The sequence below is a fragment of the Alexandromys fortis genome, unplaced genomic scaffold (assembly GCF_014885135.2).
Source record: "Alexandromys fortis isolate MF-2015 unplaced genomic scaffold, M_Fortis_MF-2015_v1.1 scaffold_3, whole genome shotgun sequence".
Taxonomy (NCBI): Eukaryota; Metazoa; Chordata; class Mammalia; order Rodentia; family Cricetidae; genus Alexandromys; species Alexandromys fortis.
Window position 1 is genome coordinate 12,010,053 of NW_026067909.1, and position 22,612 is coordinate 12,032,664.

A 22,612-nucleotide genomic window follows, 5' to 3' on the forward strand; every position below is an offset into this window, starting at 1 on the left:
GGGGAGAAGAGAGAGAGAGAGAGAGAGAGAGAGAGAGAGAGAGAGAGAGAGAGAGAGAGAGAGAAGGGAAGGGACAGAAGGGGGAAGGGGAGAAATGGGGAGAGGCAGAAGCTGCCTCTTCAAGAGAGAGGCAGAAAACAGAAAAGAGAGAGGGTCAGGCTGCAAGCTGAAGATCAGCCTGTCTCAGCAGACAGAGGAGGAGGAGGGGAGGGAGTGGGCGTGGCTTGTTTCTTAAAGAGACAGAACAGATTATTACATTCCCATTTCTTTTTTATAATAAAAAGGCAGAAGGTTAGGCACCACAGGTTAAAGGAATTGGGGCGGCGGATTCTCGAGACTTCTTCCTGCTTATTTGTGGGTCTTATCTTTGGGGGAACCTGAGAAGGTTGGGTTCTGGTCACATCCTGGCATAGCTGGTCTCTTTGCTCCTGTCTGGTGTTTGTGGTATGGAAATGTCTGATGTCTCTTACACCTGTTTAAGGTATTGACAGAACAGACAAAGTTAAGTTTAGGAAAAAAAAAAATTAGGACCAGGTAGTTGAGAGGGGTGTATCTGACCTGTTTAAGGTGGATTCTTCAATTCGGCTCCCTGGAACTCACAAGAATTCTTCTGGGCCCCCAGTCATGGGTAGACGCGGCTGGATTGAGCCCGGGCCATTCCAAACACAATTTTAGCTAAGGGAAGCAATCCAAAAATGAATGTCAGCAAAGGGCATAACCTTAGGCTTGAAAACTGTGGTTGGTGGCAGTCCCCCCATCTAGGAACACCAGAAGATTGCCGGGAGCTTACTGGTCAATTCCTCAGGTTCAGAGAAATGGTTAAGCTGACCAGAATGGGAAAACTCACCAACTGAAGCCAGTGGTGTGAGTAGAAATCACGCTGTAGAGATCATGCTCAGGCATATGGAACATGTGGTTGTTGTGGAAAAAAATACCTGGTTCAGGATCCCTACCCTGGCAGAGGGACTCAGGGCAGGAGAGCCTATCTGAGATCCTTCAAGCTGACAAATAAACTATCATGGACTCTCAGGCTCAGAAAGTTCTGGAACGCAATGTGCATGAGGTCCTTATTAGGTCCCTGAAGACTTTGAATGTTGAATCACAATTTTCAGCCGAGGTTGGTGATGGTGGATCCTGTCCCATTAGTGATGGTGAAATCTCTCCTGGGATATTTGGCCGTATGTAGTAACATGCCCCATTATCATAATATGGAGGTGTTACTAACATTCAGAGCCACTGGCTGGACATAGTGCACACAGTGCACTGGGCACCCACATTCAAGATAGAAGACTTTTCAGGCTCTTCCCATCAGGAATGCTGAGCTGAATAACTGCTTTGCAAGCCTGCTTCTGCTTGGTGACTCAGCACTGGAGGATGAGGGCCTAGAGGAATAGAAAGCAAAAAGAAGGCCTAAGACTGGGCAGTGGTCCTCAGCAAAAGTGGCACCAGCAGTGTTACCTAGCAACATCCAGTTGAGGGGCTCACACAGCTGATTCTGGTATCACCTAGGGAAGGTCTAGGACTATCAAGAAAACACCTAGTGTGGCTGGGTAAGACCAGTCATTGAGGATTGGATATGGAACAGAGGTCAAGTCCTCCCCTCAAGGCTTCTGGGAGTACCCAACACAGTTCAGTCCCAAGGGATATTCCCATGTCTCAGACCATGAGCCTGTGATGGGGGCCTTACTTGAAAGGAAGGATAAATAAATGAATTAATCAATTCAAATAAAATGAAAAAGAAGTTGAGTTGTTGATGTCAGTGTTGCCTCTGTCTGCCATGAGTTACTGTAAGCCTCTGGTAAGAGTCCAGGAGTAGATTTACCCACCAGGACTCCAAGGAGGAGCCATCCCTGACTTTTGTCTCTCAGCCCCTAGGACTATCAGAAGATAAAATTCTGTTGTTTACAGTCACCGTCAAGCCCCAGAAAACAGCACAATTCCACAGCCTTATTTCAGATCTCTCGTGGGAAACTGGCTAGAGCATCATAAATCTGAAAAATAATGAGAACACTCACTCTGGGGTCTCAGGCCTCAAATCATAGTGTTCTATGGCACCTGGCTAATAATGGGTGTGCAGGGGCTGGAAGATTCCGGATGCACAGAGGAGGCTGATCGATCCTCAGAATCAGCCAGCCAGGGGATTCATAAGAAACCAGCTCTTTTCATAGTTGACAAGAATTGTTCACAGTGTGAAGGAAGCTTAAAACCATTATTTTTATTGCATGGGCTTTGTGCATGTGCTTGTGTGAAGTTCAGGGTCTGTTCTCTCCTTCCATTGCTGAGCTGACTTGCTGCTAGAGGAAGCACCTACCCCTGAGGATTTGGACAAAGACAACATGGCCAACATGGTGGACATGTGCTATCCATGTGCAGAAGTGCACAGTGACACCTAACTTCCTCCTGTGGTTTGGCTTTGTAGGAAAGTATCTAACACCAGTAGGCAGGATGAATAGAGACCCAACGACTTCACACACATATGGGGAAACTGAGGCCTGGAACTCTTCCTGCTGCAGAATACTGGCTGGTTAGCGTTTTAACAACTTGGCACAAGCTAGAGTCATCTAGAAAGAGGGAACCTCAACTGAGAAAATGCCTTCATCAAATAGGCCTGTGGGCATGTCTGTGGGGCTCTCTCTCTCTTTTCTTTTTGTTTTTGAATTTAGGCTGTCTCTACATAGCCATGGCTATTCTAGAACTTGTATAAGCTGAACTGGACCTCTGGAAGAACAGCCAGTGCTCTTAACCACTGAGACACCTCTCCAGCCAATTCTTCAAAATTTATCTCTGCGTTTCTGCTTTATAGATGAAGCCCAATTGCGAGTGGAACTCTGCCCGGGAAACGATGAGCCCAACAGGCCCTTCCTCCCTTTTTGCTTTGTCTCATATTTTAGTTATAGAGGGGAGATATGTAACCAACACGTGACTCAACAGTGGAACTGCCCCTGAGTAAGAGCCCAGCCGGCTGGATAAGCCTTGGATAATTAAGCACCTGAACAATGCTGTTACAGAAAGCAGTCAACAATGCTCAGAAATTACTCATTTTCCAGCTAACAGTCCAGCACAAAGTAGGAATAGGGCTGGCTTCCAGCAAATGGTCCTTGAGCCAGTTGTGACGGCTGGAGGTGGGGGGAGGCGGTCCATCTCTGGCCAGTACTACACTCACACACAGAGTAGGGAGGCAAGGTAGGGTTTGCCCTAGCTCCCCCAGGCCTTTTTCAAGCTTCCTTCACACTGACAGCAGCCTTCAGTGAGCATCCCTGCTGTAGGAAGGCCCCTCTCATCTCCCCTCTGAGCTCGTCCCCCAGACCTGCAGGAAGAGCTGGGGGCCGACTGCTTCCCAGTTCTACACAGAGGCATGTGCCAGGCAGCTGTTGGCAATGAGGTGGCAGGTGGCTTCCAGGATTTTCTGCAGCCAGAGCAATGAGCAAGAGCTTGGACTCTTGAAACAGAATTTTCTGCATGAAGATTCTTCCCCTTGGATCATGAGGCCCTACAGAACTGGAGAAGATTGAAATGCACTGGGTGTGGATACAGGTTGGTCTCTAGAGCAGAGGAAACTGGGTTTGAATCCTAGGTCTTCTGCTTGCTAGCTCATCCTATCCTATAGAGAGACACTGAGTTCAGGAACTGCCAGACCCTGTTTATGCATGGGAGCCCAAGGCTCAGGACCCAGGTTATGCTGTCTATAAACAGGGAACCTGAAGCTATGGGACCAGGTCACACCTTCTAAATATGAGAAGCCTGGGGCTTGAGGACTGTGTGATGGTGACCTCACCCACAGGCAGGGAAGCTGGACTGGGACTTGGGGACAGGTTAGGTTGCACAGCCTTGGGTGTCTCCACATCTCTCTGGGACATCACAGGGTCACCTTACTTGTTCTTCAGAATGCAGCAGGAGATGGGAAAGGCCAAGGTGTGGGAAGCAAAGACTTGTATTTTGAGATCTGTATTTTGTTTATAGCCATCTTAAGTTCACAAGTAAGATATTCACCTTTGCAGGGCAAGTTCCAGGCCTAGGATATTAGCCTAGTGAGACCTGCAGGCCCCAGGCTTTAGAAGTAATTGGCATTTCCTTTGTTGGTCAACAATCACAGACCCTCAGCATTTCCTTATCAGCTAGGGATGTCTCCTGACCTGAATTCCAGCAGACTTGACACCCACCCCTCCCTCTTGCCCGTTTGCTATATAACAGCTTCTGAAAATTAATAAAGCATGGCTTGATCAGAAAACCTGTCTTGCTGTTGTTTCTTGTGTCTCTTGTCCCCTCCATTCCTCTTCCTCCTCTAGGTTTATTAGGGACCCCTGTTCATATCCCGCTTGGCCGGGATACCAAAGATGTCTGCAAGTCTCCAATCCTGCATCTCCGAGGTGAGGTTGGCTCATCTTGAAAGTCAACGTGATACCATTTAGACTTACCATGGAAACAAACCTCTGGGCATATCAGTAAGGAATGATCGAGATTAGATAGAGACCCACTCTGAATGTGGTGGGCTGTGCCTGTCAGTCAGGACCTGAAGAAAAAAGAAGACCCTGAACTCAGCACCAGTGTTCAACTCTCTGCTTCCTGTCTGTGGACGCTGCCTCACGTGTCTGCCGCCATGCCTTCCCAGGAAGCCCTGTGCCCTCACTCTGTGAGCTGGAACAAATTCTTCCTTCTTAAGTTGCTTCTGTCAGGTGTTTGTCACAGAGATGGGACAGCTAACCAAGGCACCCTTTAAAGAGCCTGTGGGAGCACCAGGCTGGCGGCAGGCCACCGCGGATGGGACCCTCTTGGCATCTTGGTGTCACTCCTTGAACTTCTCAGAAAGGTGAGCCAAGGCCTCTTTTGGCCACTGATCCATAATGTTGCTGGCAAGTTCATGTTCCATAATTAATTGTTGCCTCATCCCTTCTTGCCAAGAAATTGTGCTGCGTGTATAGAAGCTATTAATCTATCTCTCAGGCTGTGGCGGAGGAGCCAAGGCTGGCTTCCAGCTCGCGCTGGATAGCTTCAGGGCTCTCTCTACATTTGCATTGTCTCGCCTGCAGAGGGCTCATTACTCCTCCGCCCCATGCCCCTCCCTCCCCTTGGTGTCACCTTCATTTCCTCCTCTGTTGTTGATAGAATCCTCTACTGTTACCTAGGGCCACCTGGTTTTGTGAAGCCCCCTCTGTTCTGAACCCTGGCAATCCCTACACTTTCAGTAACTTATTTCTCTGGCTTCTTGGCATTTCTGCCCAGTGGACCCTAGTGATGCTTTTTAATCACCCAGCATTCGTTGACTGCTCACTGGTTACCCCTAGCTGTGACCAACTAAGGGCCAAACAAAAACCTCAATCCCTCCCCCCTTCACCAATAACTACCCCAACCTGAAAGTAGACAGAAAGTCCTATTCTTGCAGGGACCCCTCCCACTGCTCGCTCCCACACGCACACACACATAGAGGCCTGCAATGCCTTAAGTTGCTCACGTCTTTCTTTATCGTCCCTTCTCATTGACTTCAATTATAAGGACTCCCTTGCTGAGCCGACTTGCCTGAAAAGCCTTCCTCTTCGAGGCAGGCTTCACTTGGACCCGGGTTTGAACTGTGCCCTCATTTATGACCCCTGCAAAGGCCTGGTGTGTCCCCTTGCAGATCTTGTTCCATTTTGACTTCCCCACACCAGCTGCTCAACTGTAGCAAGTGCCTGGATGCAGCTGATCAGGGTGGGCATGTCCCGTCTCCCTTTCTGATGCCTGCCAGAGCTCTCTGCTCTGTGGGCTGGTGACATCAGAGCCTGTGTCCTGGTGCCACTCCACCTGCTCTGCTGGCCTCTGGGCACTATCTGAGCTGCATGTGGCTAAGACATTAAGTGGCCTAAAATTGTAACTCACTTGGTTACAATTTGGTAACCAATTGTAACATTGGTGTGCCGATGTCCTAAAGAGAGCCACTTCAGATTCCTTCCCTTGGCTATTAGAGTGTTGAAACAATGAATCCCAAGAAATTAGGGGACTCTTGTCAAGAAAGACAAGACGTGGGCTCTGACCTTGAGGAGTCTGTGGTTGACTGGCTAAGTAAACATATTGGTGCTCACATTGCAGAAAACTGAAACATTTATTTAAATATTTTATCAATAAAAACTTAGGAGTCAGATATTAGGGTAAAAACCTGATTTATAAGAGAAGTGGAGGAGAAGCAGTCAATGACCCTTCCCTCTCTTTCCTCAATCCAAAAAAAGGGCATAACCCCCTTTTAAGCCCCTCTCTACTACTTCCTGTGTCTCTGTATCTGTCCTGGGTACTCCAAAACATCTATGGCTAAGTTTGGTCAGCTAGTAGCTAGTTCCACCCTCTGATCCAAGGTAAACTTTATTAGCACTCTGTTGAGTATCAGAGTGCATAAAAATATCCCACAATATTTCCCCTTTTTGTCTAAATAAAAGGGAAGGTTTTAACTCGAACACAGTAAAATTTGTATAATAAGAACAATTACAAACTAAGAATTACATTCAAAATGTCCAGTCCATTTGCATTTGACATATTTATAGAAAATAATCTATTATCTATTCTATTTTGATGAATTTAAAGTTTTATACCTAAACCATTTTCTATCATAACTTATACTACCATTGTAAAAATATATCTTTAGACCTAAAAACATCTTAGATAAACAACTTAAGCTTTTATGTTTCTCAACCTTTATAAACCTTACATCTCTTTTATAAGTTTTACTTTTGAATTTGTTAACAAAGAAAATAGTATTTAGTCTTCAACCCCCATCAGAGACTCAAGAAGAGTAAAATATTAGCCAAGTAAACAGGGAATGCATAGTAAACAATCTAAAACTATAGAAATGACAGAAACAGCTGGCTGCTTAAATAGTCATCAAACGTTGGGGCATCCGCCTTTGGCCTACAGGCCTAGAACATCTGAGAGACTTTTTTGTGAAGCAGGAATTTTTTTGTGTCCTGAGCTGGAAAGGAACTTTTATTGTGTAGTGTGATATCTGTAGCCAGTACAAAACATCAAAAAGTGATTCCCCCTTCCCCCAAAGGGACTCTAACAATTTGAGCAGTGAGCTTCTTCGTACTCTTTCCTGTCCGCCTCCCATGTTGTTTTCAGATGGTCTTGTCTCAGCATTCAGATGCCTCCTGTGTTAGGGAGTTATTTGTCCGTGACATAGCTCCAGAGGCTTCCTCTTCTTTTCTCCTCTAACTTTGTTTTTTTTTCTTTTTTTTAAATTTATTTATTTATTTATTAAAGATTTCTGTCTCAATGGGAGGCGGAAGCAGAAATTTTTGAAGAACTGTTCTACCTTGTCTTGGCAAACTCCACATGAAGGTTCTTCAATGTCCATTATCCATTTCGAAGTAAATTCGTGCTTCCAGGAGCAGACGTGTCTCACTGTCATGAAAAGCATTAGATTATTAAAACATTTTAAATGCCATAATCTTTAGGTCTCTGAAGTGGCTGAAGACCATCTATTTAAAACATATCTCTGTTTGACCTTGAAACATACATATATGACTACAAGTTTGATTGCTATAGATGACTAAATACTAATCTATATTTCTTAATTACCCTAGTTTGTAATAATAGCTTTCAAGGATTAGAAATTTATATTACATTGCTAAATGAGCTGAATAGGTATAATATCTTAGGCAAGAGTAGAAACATATATTCAGTATAACAAAAATAACCTTAAATTTTTACCAATATGTAGAAATCCATACCAACAATTTTTTTTAAAACTAGTAGTTGCTTTTTTAGTTTCAAAAATCTACCCTTTTATCCTATCATTCCTATTTTAAAAGTAGATTCAATAATCTACCCTTTCCTATGCCCCCTTTTTTCCTTTCTGAAAGAGATGCTTGAATCCAACGTGCTTTGTTTAGTTTTCTTTTTTCTGACCATGACCAGTAACAACTTGCAACTAACCACCATAAACAATGACAAACATTCACCAAATGACCAGGAACCATTGGAAATGTGTGTGTTGTGTTCTCTACACTGCTTTCTGTTGTCTGGGGGTTGACAGGCATCTTTAGGGGGTCCTGAAAAATTGGGACAATGGTCAAGTCCTGGGAGAATTAGTTGTATTATTTTTGTATATTTTTGTGCTGCCAAAGCGAGAACAGTTGTATTATTTTTGGCTTAGTCTCTGTGTGACAGAAAAGTGTGGAGCTTATCTAAAGTCTTGTCTGGAGGAGTCTGTGAGGCTGCACCATCTCAGCCAGCAGCTTTGAATTTGTTCTGGATGTAGAATTTTGAGGGAAGTGCAACAGAATTATTCTGAGAGACTGGATCACCTGAGCCACTTGTCTTCTTTGGTGCCTGATTCTTTTTTTTTTTTCCCTGAAAACACACAAACTTTTAAAGGTATCATATACATCTGCATTAACACAAGTATGGAATGTATAGTATACACAAGTCAGCTAAAGGTGATTTTTTTTGTTGTTTGTTTTATGTTTGAGCAGGTAAAAGGCATCTGTCAACTTTATAAGTCTGTTTGGATTCCACAGCAAAACTGTAATATAAATCTCTATCCATGCCATATAAAAGGATAGCATATAATAATAAGTCATATGATTATAAAATTAATCATATCCAGTCTCAGAGCTGTTCCAATGTCAAGGGATCATTATACATAACATCTGTTCTGTAGTCATCTTGGCTTTTGCCCTCATGTCTGTAGCCAAGACCCTCAGGAGGTCTCCCCTAGTCATATGTGATCTTGATTAACTTTGAAGGAATCTGTAGCTAACAAAAGCACAACCTCTCCCCAGTGTAATACATTTTCTGACTTCCATTCTGAAGTTAAGACATTCTTAAAATGTATAGGTTGTTCTAATTTAACAGTTTCTGTAATCCAGTGTCTCTCAGCAGCTACTGTTTCTTGTTCATTAGCATTTAAAAAATTCAAAGTCAACAAAGCTCTACATGAGATCCAAACACCCTGTGTATTTTTCATCTTTATGTATCTTACTCCTTTTATATTACTTTATTCTCTCTTTAAAGACTTCACTTTATTATTTTTAAACTATTTCCTTATTTTTATATGACTGCATATTACCATTAACTTTTTTTTCTTTAGCACCTAAGCATATTCAAACATATTGTATCTCTTTAGAGGTGTCCCTGGTCTGAACCTAACTTTTTATGTGTCTGCAGCTTTCTCTAATGGTGTGAGCCAAGCCTCAATCTGCTAGGCCCCCTGTCACACAATTAGCTTATGGCATAGCAACTGGCTCCACCCTCTTCCAGTCTGCCTAATTGATCCAACTGCTCCTAACTGTTCCAGCTCTAAGGCAGGGGCTTCTATCTAGTTTCCCACAAGTTCTCTGTTGCTTACCAGAGCCTCTTCAAAAACTGTGCCTCTGCATGCCTCAAAAAATGACATGCCACACATTGGATACCATTTATCTAATTGTTTTTATAACAATAAAACTTGGGAGTCAGATACTAGAGTAAAAACCCGATTGTTCAGTGAAGTGGTGGAGAAGCAACCAGTGACCTCTCTTCTCTCTTTTATTTAGACAAAAACGGGGGAAATGTTGTGGGATATTTGTACACTGTGTGAAGATGTGTTGCTATGATTATTGTAATAAAATGCTGACTGGACAATAGCTAGGCGGGGAGGATAGGAATATTTCTGGGGAGAGAAAGAAAGAGGAGAAGGAATCTAGGCACACAGGAAACACCCAGGAGATATTGGAGAGGTTGGACATACATTACAAAGTAGAAGTTACTGATCCATGTGGCAGAATGTAGACTAATAAAAGAGGTTAATTTAAGTTATAGGACTTAGTGAGACAAGCCTAAGCTAATGGTCAAGCTTTCATAATTAATATGTCTCTGTCATAATTTGTGGGCTGGTGGTCCCAACAGAAAAGTATGACTACAGAAGACAAATGTTAGAAGCCAGACCAGACTATTGCCCAGGCCACATCTGCCCACAGTGGTCTCTTTCTTCTGGAGAGACTATGGCAAGCATCTGTCTGTGACTCTTACCCCCTAACAGATGCCCCAGGTGCAGGATTCCAGGAGAGAAAGGAAGACACAAGTCCCCAAGTCATTTACAGGCTCGGATTGCCAGACTCCAGGACTTCAGAGGGCTGTGAGAAAGCACATCCCCCACACACTCAGTGGGTGCACCTCAGCTGGATGTGCTGCTCCTCCTCACTGTACCACAACCCCCTTTCTAGCAATGAAAGACACCCTTCTCCTCCCATGCCAGCTCACCTAGAGCCAGAGTCAACCTGACTTTATGAAACCTCTCTCTTCCCTGAGCCCTGTAAGAAGGGACATCGATCTCCCTTGTGGCCTGAACTCTCACCAGAAACCCCACCATGATGTTTATCTGTGATATTGGGGCCTGAATTCTCCTCAGAGCCCTTGCCATGCAGCTGTCTGTCTGTCTATAGTGTTAATGACCCTTTTAATTGTTCCAAAAAGGCAATCTACCTTGGTGTTCCTCTTGAACTTCTCGATGATTCCACAAGATGATCCTGAAGAGGATGCAGCCATGGTAGCCTCTGGAAGACAAGATGGCCACTGAATGTAGAAGCAGAGAAGGGGGCTACTCTCACCTGCTGGGACAACCCAGGTTACCAAAGGTAGACAGAGTTGCTGTTATACATTGCCGGGTGGGAAGCTTCCTAGAACCCATATCTTTTCTGGGGATGCCTTTCTGTCCCTCCAGAATTATGTTGCAAGTCAATGGAGAATTGCCACCCAATGGAGGACCAGTGAGAAGCCTGGCCCTGTAGCCCAGGGTCTAGCCTTTCCCACAGACCACAAAAGCCTCTGCTTTTGTTTTGTTTTGCTTTTTGAGACAGGATTTTTCTGTGTAACAGTCCTAGCTGTCCTGGAACTCACTCTGTAGACCAGGCTGGCCTCAAACTCACAGAGATCCATTTGCCTCTACCGCCGAGTGCTGGCTTTTTTTCCCTTAAAGATTTGTTTATTTTTATTATTTTATATTTATTTATTTTATGCATCGGTGTTTTACCTGCATGTATGTCTATGTGAGGGTGTCAGATCCCTTGGAGCTGGGGTTATAGACAGCTGTGAGCTGCCATGTAGGTGCTGGGTATTGAACCTGGGTCTTCTGGGAGAGCAGTAAGAGCTCTTAACCATGCGCCCTCCATCTTTCTAGCCCTTGATGCTTTGGCTTTTAATCAGGCTAAGGATGTCCAAAGTGGGCAATACCAGAGGCATAGAACCAGTTGTACAGAAACAAGAACAATAGGGACCAGCACATTCTTTCTCTTTCTTTTTTTCTTTTTGGTATCATAATGGCTTGTGTGTGTGTGTATTTATGTGTAAGTCTGTTTCTCTGTGAGTGTATATATTTGTGTGTCTATGTATGTATTTATATGTATCTGTATGTGTTTGTGTGTAGGCATGTGTGTATATGTGTGTGTATTGGTTGCTTTTACTTTTCTCATTGCACTAAGAAATACCTGACAAACAACTTAAGGAAGGCTTATTCTGGCCCATACTCCAGGCAGGACAGGGACACCGTGGGAATGAAGATGTGGCTGCAGAATCAGGTGGAGGTTGGTTACATTGATTGCATCTGCAGGAAGTGGAGGAAGTGGAGAGCAGACAGGAAGTACAGTCCAGCTATAAAACCTTCATACTGATCACTTCCTCCACCCAGGCTCTAGTTCCTAAAGGTTTCACAAGCTTCCCAAACAGCACCCCCTACTGGGGACACATGTTTAAACACATAATCCTGTGGGGGAACTTTTCATCTAAGCCGCAACAGCAAACCATTTCCTTTGTCCCTATAGGAGGCATGGAGGTTCCTGTGCTCACAGATCAGTACTAAGGGAACCAGGAATGTTAAACACACAGGATTTCTCTTCGAAGAAGGAGATATATAACCTGGTTTCCACCCAGAAGGCTGGAAGCAGAAATGGTTAATATCCTGGTTAACTTTGTGTTATCTGTGTGTCTGAGACTAGAGAGCCCAGACCCTTATCTTGAGCTTGTTTTTCTCAGAGAATCTATAGAATCTATCTTCATAGAAGATGCCACATGTGCTTCACAAGGAGTTTCGATATAGACATGTCTTAAGCTTTGTTGTGTGCATAGGAGTGAGTTCATCAATACCAGGAAACTTCTTCCCAAATTGTGCTATGCTTAAAATATGGCTAAAGTAAATGACTTGAGGTCAGATTCTCAAACTTTGAGCCAACAGCAGTTACTGAATCAGCTGCAGCTGAATTGAACGGCCTTCTTGCTTCCCATGGATCATCACTCTGCAGGCTGTGGTTTGGCAGAGACCCCTACATGTACCCAGTCTCATTTCCTCCATATTCTTTAGATAAGTGTTGCTGGGGAGCACTGCAAGCTGGTGACCGGATGAGGTTGAGCCGTAAGCACAACAGTGGGCCCTCAAAGGTCCTTATCCCTAAACCTGTGACCAAGGTGACTTTTGTAGCAGGAAAGGCAACAATGGTGTCATATGGCTGCTTCCTCTGGGTCAGGCATGGTCATCACCATCTTGAACCAGAGAAGCTGTTACGGCCCGGGTAAGACCCTTGAGAGAGAGGACCACTAATATCCCCTTGTGAAAGGAGAGTGAAGGCACGTGAGGCCCTGGCTCTCCCCCAAGGCCGTCTGAGTGGCAAGGCCAGAGCCAAGGCATCAGGAATTTGGAAACAGAAATTTCTTGAGAGCCCTCTGAAGAAACACTACCCTGACTGGAGCCCTCAGCCTCCTCTCTCTGACTTCAGACATCTGAGATTGCAACAATAAAACATTTGTATGTTGTCTAAGCCACTAAAGTTAGGGCCAAGTATTACACTAGCCAAGATATGCTGCTTAGATTTTGTCAACGCAAGCTAGGGTCACCTGGGAAGAGGGACCCTCAACTGAGGAATTGCCTTCATCGGATTAGCTTGTGGGCCATTTTCTTGCTTGATGATTGATGGGGGAAGGCCCGGCCAACTGTGCAGGTGATCCTCAGGTATATAAGAAAACAAATTGAGCAAGTCATGGGATGCAAGCCTATAAGGAGCACTCCTTTATAGCCTCTGCTTCAGTTCCTGCCTCCAGGTTCTGCCTTGAGTTCCTACCCTGGCTTCCCTGCGTGATGAACTACAAGATGTAAGATGAAACTAACTCCTCCTCAAGATGCTTTTGGTCAGTGTTTTATCATAACAGAATGCAAGCTGAGGGTAATGAAGAGGTGATAACTTGGCTGGTATGAAGACATATTTGCTGTGACAAGGGGTGGTAGCAGAAGTACCTCCCAAGGATGGACACAAAGGCCGGGGGCCTTATGCAACTTGGGCGGAGGAGACGGTGAGAGAATTATCCTTGGTATGAAGGAGAGTGGGGACAGGTATGAAGTCATGCTGTTGTGGGAATGGAGTCTCAACCTATGTGGAAGGCTGCATGTGGCAGCTGTGTGTCCAAAGGACAACAGCCTGTGCTCCAAGTGGTCTCTTGGCTGTAGTAACGCTCCCCTACTGCAGGGGGCAGTGCTGCGTGGATACAGCAGCCCTGTGTCCAAAGGACAACAGCCCATGCTCAGGGTGTTCTCTGGTCTCTAAAGCTCCTCCACTGTAGGGGGCAGTGCAGCACAGGGCTGTGTTCTTTGAACAACACCAGCTGCTCTCTGCAGGGCTGAGCTTGCAGGGGCTGCTAGAGGGTGCTGCAGGAAGCAGCCAGGCAGTCTGCCATCTGTCCTTTCCCAAACTTGGGGAGGCCTTCACAGAAATAGGGACACCGAGACAATCAGAGACACCAGCAGCCTCTTCGGGGTCTGGGATTAGGTTCTAAGAGGTTTCTCTTTTCAGTGTCCTCATTGTCACCTCCCTACCCTTCTCTTGTTTAGGACAGCTATGCCCTGCCTGTGCCTGCTGCTTCCAGGATGCCTCAGAGCCCTCACAGTGCCTCTTGAGGTGCTGTGTCCAGTGTCCAGATAGTGACTGCCCTCAGGTCATGATCTCTCCATCAAAATCACTCTGCTGAAATACCTGCCTGGTTCTGAACCCATGACAGCGAGTTCTGGTCACCTGGCCTTTGACCACCACAGGTTTCCCAAATCCTGTTCCCAAATCCAAGTCCCTGTGACTTCAGATACACATCTTCCCTGCTCTCCCACCCTCAGCTCTCTTTTTTATAATTTTAATTTGTTTAGATTCATCCATTTTATGTATATGAGTGTTTTGCCCATATGTATGTTTGTGTACTATGTGCATGTCTGGTGCCCATGGGAGCCAGAAGAGAGTGTCAGAGCCTCTGGAACTGGAATTATAAATGGCTGGGAGCCACCATGTGAGTGCTAGGATCTGAACCGGAGTCCTTGGCAAGAACAGCCAGTGCTTTCTTAACCATGGAGCCCATTCTCTAACTCCCTTCAGCTCTCTTAGAAATAACTGAGCTCTGTATTAGAAGTCTTTTTGTGTGAGTGTGTTTGTGTGTGTGTGGGGGGGTACACAGGCAGAGACTGAACCCAGGCCCCCAGACCCCATGACCTTCTGCATGCTAGGCAAGCACTCTTCTATTGAACCACACCTCCTACCTTAGCATACACTCTTCAAGATCCTAAGAAAGTGCACGTAAGATTTATCTGCAGCGTAGGCAGCCTCTGCACCTGGATCCTTCCGAAATGTTCATTTGCTGTGTCTGCTAGTATCTGGTTCCCACAGTGGTAACCCGAGCTTTTCAATCTCCGGAGGGTCCAGTAAGGGCCTCACGTTGATGGGCTGTCTGACCCTGCATCATCTTTAGGACTTGTATGAAGCAGTTTGGTAGCTGAGGCTACCTGCAGCTGACATGGGCAGCCAGAGATACTGTTTTCTTGCCTCTCTCTGGTCCCTACAAACCTGAACTTGTGCAGCCTTTTCCTGATAATAGGAAGAAAGAAAGACCCACATCTATCTTCCCGCCCGAGTGGAGGGCCAGCAAGGTTGTGAAATAGCAGATTTTTTCATATTTTATCTGTGTGGTGAGGCCATGTCTCCCTTGGGCTCTGAAGCTTTCCTGCTACGAAGAACAGCATGCATCGTGCCCGGTTAATCTCCTTCCCCAGTCTTCGCTCTGGGTCTGTTTTCAGAGATGGGGGCAGGCTCACTGGAGAGTTCAGAGCTCGGTATGTAGTTCAGGCTGGCATCAAACTCACTGTGATTCTCCTGCCTCTGCCTCTCAAGTGTCGATATTTAAAGCCTGAGCCACCACACCCAGGCAGTGTTAAGATGTGGAGAGGTTTCTGTGTACAAAGACTTCAGGTTGTGGGAACGAATGACCACAGAGGGGGCGGGAGAGTAAAGGTGAGGGTATTTTGAAAATTCCTTCCCTTAGGGGATGTAAACAACATTCTCCTCCTCCCTCCTTAGGCTCCAACCACAAACAGTTTAGTTTGCTTCCACATGTTGAGAGCCATTGGTCTAATACCTCCAGCACTGGTATTATAGGGCCCAGCCATGATAAGCTAAATATCAACAGATCACCCAAAGGAAGTTCTTTACTTCCAACCATTATCACCTGCCAGAGTAGGACTCAGCCATCAATAATTTAATAGAGGCCCGAGTCTCAGTAGTTTACCCTGAAGCAATACCCGGTTTCAGGAAGGATCGTAAACTAAGATTACCTGAGCACTACCCAAAAACAGACCATCCAAAGGAAATGCCTAACATTCCAACCACTGTAGATAGGACCAGGCACACACTCACCAGGACACCCCTAGACAAATGTCAACCAATCAGGACACCCCTAGACAAATGTCAGCCAATCAGGGGTCCTGAACCTCAGTAACCCTTCACCCCCACCTTTATTTACTACTATAAAAACCTGACTCTAACTGAGCTTGGGGCTCTCCATTTATTCCAATACATTGGACATGTGGAGAGACCGAGTTTGCAAACTTGATTACAATAAAGACTCTTTGCTTTTACGTATGGGATTTGGTCTCCTTGTTGGCTTTTGGGAAACTTCGCGAATTTGGGCATAACAGTATCACCCAGGAACACCTGCTCCAATCATGAGGATCAATGTTTGACTGCATTCCAGTTATCCTGGGCCCAGTCCAGGTCACACACAATGAGGTCACCAACTGTACAGCTGGAAAGAAATACCTCCAAGTGGGTCTCAGGGTAGATGTGCCACCCTGGCCCTCGGGCTATGTTTCCCAGGCTCTGCACATTCCTGGGCAGACCTCTCAGGTCCTGGGGGTCTTTCTCATGGATGCCCTCCATCTCAGAACAATCCAGTCTCTGTTTTATTGTTTGTTGGATAAACAAGCTGGATCAGTATGGCCAGTCTCCTTCTTCCTCCTTCTTCCCCACAACCAACCCAACCAGCCTGGCCTGTTCTGAACCCAGGAGGCTGGCTTGTCACTGGGCCTCAGGGCCTTTCCCCTGCTTATGAGCTTGGGGGCAGGGAAGGTTATAGGAAGCTCTCTTCCTTAGCCACTCTTCCTTGTGGCCCTGTTTCTATTTGGTATGGTGTAGTGGCTCACACCTGTAAGCTCAGCACTCTGGAGGCTGAGGCAGCAGAATTACCATGAGTTCAAGAAGATAGCACCCAGCCTCTGACCATCTAGATGGTGTGTGTGTGTGTGTGTGTGTGTGTGTGTGTGTGTGTGTAGGGGAGGGGTGACTCAGACCAGCAGAGATCTATAGCTGCATGGCTGGAAAACCCGACAAGATCTGGCACAGTGATCTCAGTAGAGGGAATACCATGGGGCAGAGGTGCAATCTTCTAGCATGAACCCAATTCCCTTCTACCAGGGGCTAGACCAGGGAAGCCTTTGCATGTTTGAGCTCCCCAGGGCCATTTCAAGTCTTGGCATTCCTTATACAGACTATGATACACCCTCAGCAGATATAGGGTGTGGTTAGTCAGAAGTGAGATTTCTTTTATTGTCCTGATGTACCCCATGTTTCCAAAGGACACCAAAGTTCTGTGGAATCCACTCCTGTCCCCTCTGACCTCTCTGGGAATGCTTTCAAATGCTGCTTCTGTCCCTTGGGGGAAACATAATGAAAGGAGGGCAGAGCTTCAGGGCTTCTTGTTCATGACCCTACCCTACTGTCCCTGAAAGACCCTTAGCAAACTCCTAACCCAAGGTGGCCTGCAGATTCAGGCCGCTCCAGCAAGGCAGCCTACAGGTAGTCCTGTCTGTGCTGCGAGTTCCAGGAAACTCTGGAGCCACGTCTCAGGCAGAGGTACAGAATGAGTTCTGGCTGCCAGTGCCAAGTTGTCCTTCCCACCCAGCTGTCAAGGGAACAAAGGGCTGATTGAGGGCCCCTGATTCCTGCTACCAGGCTAGAGACTTATTTACCTTCTTCAAGGTGAGATGGACTTTCGGTAGGGGTGCCCATGGGGATAATGCCACAACCAGGTCTTGGCCCAATGGCAAGAATGTGCCCATTGGTTAGTAATCCTCTAAAAGGTCATGTCAGGTGCAGTGCCTGCACCCAGGGTACCAGGCTGCCTGATTTTTCTTCTTGACTGTTTTTGTGGCTGTGGAAATGGTTTCCACTCTGATTGATGTGTCTAGCATCAGGACCAAATGGGCAGAGGTGGTTTTCCCTGGATGCTCAGAGCCTCTAAGGACTGGAGTCCAGCTAAGACTTCCTTCTCTGAGTGTTGTCAGTGTGTTCTTCCCCAACACTAAAGCCTGGTACAGTAGACTGAGCTTGAGCTAGTCAAGTGCTCTTCAGAAGCAGGTCTGTCAATCAGCACCTCCCTCTCATCTCTCTTAACATCTGGCTTGCATCTCCTGATCTTGTTCAGTGCTGAAACATTCCAGAAATGGGTTATTCACTGTACTCCATGCTTTCAAAGCAAAACAGACCAGAGTGGTCAAGTGAATTGCTCCACATTGCATAGTCAGTGATAGTCAGGACTGGGATTTCATTACTTTCAAACTTTACTGGTGTTATATTGACATATCATAAATGCCCTGTGTTTAACATGAACAATTTGGTAAGTTTTTACCATCTATGTATATCAAGGCCTTCTAACCTCAGTACTGTTGACCCTGGGGGCAGGGTAACTCTGCCATGGAAACCGCCTTGCAAATTATAGAATGTTTATCAGTTCCTGGCCTCTCTAAGATGTAACCACAAAGGTGTCTCTAGACAATGGCAGGTGGTTTCTGAGGGGCAAAGTCATGCCCTGTTGGGAATCACTAGTTGTCTCAGGTCATCCTGTTGCTGTAATGAAACACTGGATGCCACGCGCTTTATAAAGAAAAGATGGGGGCTAAAGAGAGAGCTCAGTGGTTAAGAACACTGGCTGCTTTTGCGGAGTATCTGGGTTTAGGTCCTAGCACTCTCATGGCAGCTCCTGACCACCTGTAATGTCAGTTCCAGGGGATCTGATGCTTTCTTCTAGCTTCCCTGGACATGGCATGCATGTGATACTCACAGACAAAACACTCATACACATAAAATAAAAATACATTTCTTTTCAAGACAGGGTTTCTCTGTGTCACCCTGGCTGTTCTGGAATTACCTCTGTAGACCAGGTTGGTCTCAAACTCAGAGATCTGCTTCCTCTGCCTTCCCAGTACTGGCATTAAAGATGTGCACTACCATTGCCCAGATAATAATTTTATTTTATTTTTTTTAAGAAAAAGAGGTTTATTTTGCTCATAAGTTTTTTTTTCTTTTGTTTGTATTCTTTTTAAGATAGGCTCGTACTTTGTAACCCAAACTAGCCTAGAACTCCAAGCAATCTTCCTTCCTTAAATGCGAGGATTATAGGTTTGAGTGGTTCACAGTTTTAAAGGCTCTAGATCCAGGATCAGATGCCCAATCCATTTGGTTTTCTATAAGTCCCCCCTTGGCTGCATCAAATATAACAGATAAATGGGTTTATGAAGATGATTCAGTCAGCAAAACAATCATGCTGCATGAATGTGATTCAACATCCACGTGAAAAGCCAAGCATGCTGGCATGCATGAGTGGTCCTAGTTCTGGGAGGCATAGGTAGATAAGTCTCCAGGGATTACTGGCCTAACTGGTGAGCTTCAAACCAATGAGAAACTCTCAGAGAAGGCTGGCCTTCCTTACGACACTTAAGGCTTTTATCTTGTATGCACATGTACATGCACAGATATGTATGCACACACTTGCACAGATCAAAAATCTAACAGAAACAGAAATGGAGAGGGGCAGAAGGGACAGGTGAGTGTGGAGGCATTGGTCTGTAAGTACTTGCTGCCTTGACTTGCTGTCCTAACTCCCTCTGCCGGACCGGCATTCCCCTTCTGAGGGAAACTGATGTGGGAGTGATTTCTTATTAATAAAGAAACTGCCTAGGCCCATTTGATAGGCCAACCCTTAGGTAGGCGGAGAAAACAGAACAGAATGCTGGGAGAAAGAAGCTGAGTCAGGAGTCGCCATGATGCTCCCACTCCAGACAGACGCAGGTTAAGATCCTCTCTGGTAAGCCAGCTCATGGGCTACACAGAATATTAGAAATGGGTTAGAATAATATGTAAGAGCTAGCCAATAAGAAACTGGAACTAGCCGGGCCAGGCAGTGTTTGAAAGAATACAGTTTCCGTGTAATTATTTCGGGCATAAGCTAGCCATGCGGGCGGCCAGGTGCCGGGGACACAGCCCCACCGCTCCTAATTCAACAGGAAACCACGGTCACCTTCCAGGGGCCCTGTTGAACAGGAGTCTTCTCTGAGCCAAACTGCCGCCATCTTCATCAGATCAGCAGCGCTATTTTTAACAGATCGTCACAGCTGGGTTCGTGGACTATTGACATTCTAAGGGGTGGAGAGAGTCATGGATGTTCCAGTCCCTTCTAAAAAGATGGAAAGAAGGCTTCTCTAATCACACATGGCCTCAGGGAGGGCTAGAGCATGTAGGTGGGGAGCTCTATCTACACAGCCACGGGGAGTCATCTTCCATCCTGGGTGTAGGTGTGTCTGCTTTAAGGCCAGCCCTGCTCCTGTGCATCTCCCCTCACCTGTGCACTGTAAGCAAACTTAATAAACTCACTTCCTCAGAGTGAACTTTGGTGGACTCCTGGGACCTAAGGAGAAGGGTAAATGCCGCTTGCTTTTCACCTAGGGAAGGGATTTTATTTATTTATTTATTTATTTATTTATTTTCTGAGACAGGGTTTCTCTGTAGCTTTGGAGCCTATCCTGGAACTAGCTCTTGTAGACCCAGGCTGGCCTCAAACTCACAGAGATTCACCTGCCTCTGCCTCCAAAGTGCTGGGATTAAAGACATGCGCCACCACTGCTCAGCTAGGGAAAGGATTTTAGGAGCAGGATCTTATTTTCTCAAAGTTCCAACACTGGGGACTAAGCCTGCTCTACATGGACCCCTGGGGGCAAACAACACCCAGACTATAGCACTAGCGGGTGCCTGTGACACAGCCCCTGTCCTCCCAACCCTTGCTGGCTCTTCCTTCCCTGTAGCACAGTCTCCAGAGCACTGCTGCTTTGTTCTGTCTCCATAGACTCTGCCTGTGCCTTTTCAACCCTTTCTGTCCACAGAGCCACAGGTGTCAAGAGGAAGTGTGGAACGACAGGCTGTGGGATGGTAAAGGTACCAGGGCTGCCAGATGTTAGGTCTGTTTCTTACATCCCTGAGCTACTATGATGATCTGGTAGACAACCTCTGCTTCTGCCTTCAATACTTGATGGCCTCCTGGGTTGTGCCCAGTTTGGGGCAATAACAAGAAAGGCTGTTCCAAGTATCCTTGCTTAAGTCTTTTGTTCTCTTGATTGGTCTTAGTGTGTAAGGGTTTCCCTGTGCCATAGGGCTGTGGTTACTTGTTCAAGAGACTCCCAGCTCTTCTGGAGACTGAGGCAGGAGGACCACAGACTCAAGGCTTCTCTAGACTACAGAGTGAGTTTAAGATCAGACTTGGTAACATAGTGAGATTCTGTCACTTGGTTGTCATTTGTTCCTAGACTTTTGTAAGCCACAAGCTCTGTCTTCAGTGTCAGAACCTTGTGTGTGTGTGCGTGCACACGTGTGTACACACGTGCTCATGCAAATGCATGCACGCTCAATTGTGTATGTGCATATATACATATGTGAATGTGGAGTCCAGAGATCAAGCTCAGATGTTGCTCCTAGGTAGCTATTCACCTTATTTTTTTGAAACAGTGTCTCTCACTGGCCTGTGGCTCATTGATTGGCCTATGAGTCACTAGACTGGTCCATGAGCCTCAGGGATCTTCCTGTCTCTGCTTTTTGTGGAGTCAGGCAGATACCATGTAGTCACCCAAGAAGTAAGATGTGAGGTAACAAACCACGAGCCTCGTGGTAAAATATAAAATAAGAAAAATGGATTAATTTAAGATGTAAGAGCTAGCTAGGAATATGCCTGAGCTGTTGGGCAAACGCTATTGTAATGAATACAGTTGTGTGTGATTACTCAGGTCTGGGTGGTTGAGAAATGAAAGCACAGTCTCTCCTTCACACCCTTTCCGACTGAACCATCTTGATGGTGACTTTACTCCAACTCACCCCTGTTTGTGCCCCAAGGATCCACAGTGAACTCTGGAAACTCACCATGACAACTCATGTGTTCTTTGTTCATATGGCCTCCTGCTATGCCTGCCAACTGCACTCCAGAGGAAAACTCCTAATCCACAGGATGGTTCTGTGAGTGCAGGGGAGGGGAAGGGGTCTCTGTTGCATGTTTTCTGTAAGACCTTTGCTAAAGTGGTCTCTTTGTCTTCCTATAGTCAATATATTTCTTTCCCAAAGACAAATCTAAACCTTTCAAGTAGATAAACCAGAGGGCAGAGACTTTGTTTTTTTCTTATTTGTAGAAATGTAAGGATTAGATTTTAATCAGTCACTTTAATGAGAAACCAAGCAGTTTCAGGTAATACGGTGGAAATTAATCCTTGCAGGACATCCATTTAAACTCCCAATTCCTTTTACTCAGAGGTTAATTAAACTTTAGTTTTTTTTTTGTCTGTTGGTGTCTTGGGGGTCACTGGAAAATACCAGAAAGACTTCCAGAGTGACAGCAAGACCTGTAGGCTCTGATTGGTGACAGGAATCATAGAACGAGAGAGACGCTTTATTAGTGATCTGCTTTATATTATTTGAATTGCTTTTGTAAATATTTACTTAAATTTTTAAATTACTATTTTTAAAGTTTGTGTGTACGTGTGTCTGCAGGTACATCTCTGTGCACCACCTGTATGTGGTGTCTGCAGAGGCCAGAAAAGGGGACTGGAGGGGGGCTGGAGAGATGGCTCAGCGGTTAAGAGCATTGCGTGCTCTTCCAAAAGACCCGAGTTCGATTCCCAGCAACCACATGGTGGCTCACAACCATCTGTAATGTCCTCTTCTAGCCTGCAGGCATATATGCAAACAGAATATTGTATCCATAATAAATAAATATTTTTTAAAAAGGCGGGGGGACTGGAGCCCTGGAACTGGAGTTCCAGGTAGCATGAGCTGTCATGTATGTTCTGGGAACTGACCTGGGTCTTCTGCAAGAGAAGCAAGAACTCGCAAAGGCTGACCCATCTGAGGAACACCACTGAACTATTTTTAACCTCCCATGTAATAATAATATCTTTAAAAAAGAACAATAAACACGATTTGTGAAGAATCTGCTCTAATTCTCAACAACAAGGCTGCTGTTGTTCCTGTTCTACTTCTTAATACTAATAGGCAAGTATTTTTAA